The sequence below is a fragment of the Palaemon carinicauda genome, chromosome 2 (assembly GCF_036898095.1).
Source record: "Palaemon carinicauda isolate YSFRI2023 chromosome 2, ASM3689809v2, whole genome shotgun sequence".
NCBI classification, from domain to species: Eukaryota; Metazoa; Arthropoda; class Malacostraca; order Decapoda; family Palaemonidae; genus Palaemon; species Palaemon carinicauda.
Window position 1 is genome coordinate 35,472,832 of NC_090726.1, and position 5,000 is coordinate 35,477,831.

Consider the following 5,000-nt stretch of genomic DNA (forward strand, 5'->3'; position numbering starts at 1 on the left):
ACGACTCGCTACCTAATATTAAATCAATTTGTCGAACAGATAAATAATTACTCGAGTTCCTATTACACCTTCCGGTCCTTGCATCCCTACGGAGCCTAAATCTCATTAGGCTAACATAATTAAAATATCTGAGAAAGATGCCTTTGCGAAGCTTTTTCTCATTCCACAGTCATTTTAATTATCGTTAACATACAGTTTGCTATCAATCAATATACAGAAGTAATTTCCTTCATAACTACTAGAAGAAATGAGAAGAAAACGAAAAAGGAAAAAAAAAACTTATCTTCTTATAATTGATCCAACGCAAATTGAGACTTCGAATTTCCGAAGACCTAATGGATAATAACTCCTAAGGATTAACGCAAGCAGGTTCATTAAACCTCCCTGGTTTAATGAGTAATTAGGTTTAAGAGCGACTGAACGTTAAGCTGTTCACTGCAGCTCAAACTATAGTCCATTTCTTTTAGCGATGCAGATTTGCACCGACTCGCGGCGGTGCCCTTTTAGCTCGGAAAAGTTTCCTGATCGCTGATTGGTTAGAATTATCTTGTCCAACCAATCAGCGATCCGGAAACTTTTCCGAGCTAAAAGGGCACCGCTGCGAGTCGGTGCAAATATGCATCGCTAAAAGAAATGGACTATAGGATCTCAAATTCAGCTGAATATTTTCAGTAGTTGATTTTTAAGGATTGGAGATGCTGGGACCTTGTTCTGCAAGAGGTTGACATTGCAGGCCTCATTGTGATCCATTCACTGACTGGAAGACCAGCAGGCTAGCTATATTATTATCATTACTAGTGTACGCGACCCGTCAAAAATGACGGCTAAATATTTAAACGGATATCTCCGCACACACGCGCCCCCTCTCACCTGGGTATGAATACTCGCCTCCCCCCCCTACCCCAGGGGCAGGGAAAGCTGAGCGTGACCAGATATATATATATATATATATATATATATATATATATATATACAGTATATATATACAGTATATATATATAGAGAGAGAGAGAGAGAGAGAGCGAGAGAGAGAGAGAGAGAGAGAGAGAGAGAGAGAGAGAGAGAGAGAGAGAGAGAGGCAATTAGATAATTCAAACAAAATTGATTAAAAAAAAAACTTTGTAATACAAGCTCAATTTGGTTGAATTCAGCAATAAAATTTAGATTTCAGAGAATAAATAGCTGTTCCATAAAATCAATATTATCGTTACTGTCAAATTCATGATAACTCAGTTTTCCATACACAAAAATAATCAGTTTCAGAAAGTTAAACAACAACTGGCAGACATGGCTGTATTTGACAGGCACAGTAAGTAGCATTTGCAGTCTCCCCCTCGAACATTTCGGCTTTTTCACCGGCCAACTTCTCCAAGACTAATTTGATATGTTCCGTCTCCCCGAAATGCCAAAAACTTGCCTCATTATGGATGACCAATGGTTGTCCTAAATATGAAGAAACTTCTAACGTGTCCAAGTTTGCAGAAACCACCAAAATGATTTTACATGATTAAGGAGTTTTCAAGTCTGTGAAATACGGAAATATGTAAATTTGTGTATAAAAAGAAATATGTTCAAGCTGGATTTAAATTAACATTACTGAAAACTAGATGCTTGAATAAGTACAATGATACTTATATTTGATGTGAAAAAAAATATTTGAACGACTACAGTCAATTTTTCGAATTTGTAAAACTAGATGAATCAAACAATATATAGGTAATAAAAGTTCCTGTGTTGCAGGAATTTTTTAAATGACTTCCTATATTTTTACTATATATATATATATATATATATATATATATATCATATGTATAATAGATAATAATATTAATAAACGATGTCAATATCCTATGTAATTACATAAGATAACCAGCAAAGATAGGGATGTTAACATTGGTAATTTTGAGGTTTCTTAAATATCCTTAATATTCTCAGTTACTACGTCTTCCAAATCTAATTGCTTAACATCTACTGCCCACCCCTCCCCCACCCACCTCTAAAGCAAATTAAAAATCTTAAAAAGGAAATTCACCTCTTCAAAAAGAAACTTTAATTTTCTGGATATGTTCCCAAAAGAACAAAACCAAAAATAATAAACTTACGCATAATACATACAACACATCAAATTCATATATGGCCTCCAGGACTATACATTATATTAACAAACCTAATCATCCAAATTCAATTTAAACGTGTAATGATATCACTAGCTAGAGTTTCCCAACATGGAAAAAAATCCAGACTAAACTGCCCCACTTTATTGGTTTCTTACTGAATTCTCATATCTTACAGAATTCCACTGAAGGGATTCATAACTCACGTCTAATTCCTACTCCATTACGATTGATCTAATCAAACCTAGCCTATCACACACCAGGGTTAAAATAATGTCACACACCAGGCCAACACACGGTAAATGCATACTCGTGTCTACTAGGATTAAATAAAAAATACAAGGGCGAGGGTACCAATACCATCTGCAATGCTGGAATATTGGACTGGAAATCTTTACATTTTTGGTGCCACTCGAATCAAAATGGAAAAGACGTATTAGGAGTATTATGGGAAAAAGAAAGAACTTGAGAGAGAGAGAGAGAGAGAGAGAGAGAGAGAGAGAGAGAGAGAGAGAGAGAGAGAGATATTCAAAATATATTAGGGGAAATTCAAGTCTTAAGTTAAGGAGCAAGTTGCTGTTACTGGAAAACGATATGACCCAGTTAGAAGTTCGTCGGAAAAGAAAAGAAGAAAAAAAAAAGTTCTTTTTCCTGTTCGCAGGGTAGCATACGCTGCCCTAAAAAAAGCGGACTTTGAGGTCTCTGAAAAGCAACGTGAACTTGACCCACTTCCGAAGAAATAACAGAAAAAAACACACGTATATATGTATGTATGCATGCATGTATATATATATATATATATATATATATATATATATATATATACACACACACACACACATACATATCGTGTTCATATGATAATAAACTGAAAAAAATAATTTATATAGACAAAGCGTCAAAAGCTGACCTAATTATATAATATTTACTAATCAAAATCAGCAAATATTAATATACATCAACATTCATAGGAAGAATCTCAAGCCAATTTATGAAAGAAAAAATAAAAATACCATAAAGACAATAAAACAAAATTTCCTGGTGGTTACAGGCTGCGATTTTCGATTCGTGGTTCAAAAGTTCGAGCCCACTTCCAAGTGAGCTGGGGATGAGGATTTTTGGGACGTAATAGATCTACCTGTTATTCATCAGCAGCCATTACCTGGCCCTCCTTAGTCCTATAGTCAATTTCTTTTAGCGATGCAGATTTGCACCGACTCACAGCGGTGCCCTTTTAGCTCGGAAAAGTTTCCTGATCGCTGATTGGATGGACGAGATAATTCTAACCAATCAGCGATCAGGAAACTTTTCCGAGCTAAAAGGGCACCGCTGCGAGTCGGTGCAAATCTGCATCGCTAAAAGAAATGGACTATAGCTTGAGCAGTATATCTCTAGTCAAGGATATTATCCCATCCGTTTTCCCTGCCACTTGTAAGTGATCTTTAAAACCACTAAACACCTTGCTTTTCCATGACTTCATGAATCAATTTTACTTCGAGAGAAAATGGAGGTTGTCCTTGCATTTGGCCTTTCCCCATGACAAGTAAAAATTATTTAATTACTAAGATGAGCAATGGTAGTTTTTAATGTTTTGTAGTTTCTCTCAAATGAGGAAGTGTCCATAAGTCTAAGGTTTTCTCTTTTCAAGATCATTATCAATCAATGTATAATTTCTCCCCTAAAGTTTTTTTGGGAATCATTATTTTAACTTTTGCTTTTTATTTGTTACAAAACGCTGCTTTAAGTGCTAAGCTCTTGGTTTTAACCCATTCTCTTTTTACTCACTACAGTATATATATATATATATATATATATATATATATATATATATATATATATATATATATATATATATATATATATATATATATATATATAAAGATATACTGGGTGGTCCAAAAGTAGGTTGACAGTATGTGGAATAGTTTTATGTATCATCTTATGTATTTGGGTTTACCATTAAATTTAAGGGTTTTTATATCATTGTTCACAATAGAATGCAATTGTCAATGCAATAAATGTGTTAGTAAATATAATTGTATGTAATCTCAAAATAAATGTAATCATTTACTGTCCACCTACTTTTGGACCACCCTGTATGTATATGTGTGTGTGTGTATATATATATATATATATATATATATATATATATATATATATATACGTATATATATATATATATATACGTATATATATACATATATATATATATATATATATATATACATATATATATATATATATATATATAATGAGAGAGAGAGAGAGAGAGAGAGAGAGAGAGAGAGAGAGAGAGAGAGAGAGAGAGGAGAGAGAGAGAGAGAGAGAGAGAGAGAGAGAGAGAGTATTACTTTACATGTAAATTACTTAAGATACCTTACAACTTCCAATCGCTCAAATAAACACAAAACCCAAAAACTTTCTCATTATCAAAGTCTAGTAATAAAATACATTGCATATTTATATCCTCCTTTTAATTTCTGTTCATATTCCCTTTTATCTTTTGGTCATTTCACGCAAGACTTCTTGCCCCTTATGCGAGACGAAGCTGAAACCTTACAAAGCATGATGAACACTGATTCCAATTTGTTACACTAATCAACTTGAGAGAGAGAGAGAGAGAGAGAGAGAGAGAGAGAGAGAGAGAGATCAACGGCAAAAGGGTAACCGAAAGAAGAACTACAAAGAAAGATGATTTGCATAGATGAAATTAAAGCAAACGAAAGAATAAAGAAAGGAGTGAGAAAGAGAGAGAAAACTTAGAAATATGAAGAAAGGTGAAACAGTCAAGACGGAGCAAAGGGGAATGGGAGAGCAAAAAGATAAAGAGACAGATTGATCGAGAAGCAGAAATTAAAAATAGGACATAAAAACCCAATAAAACGA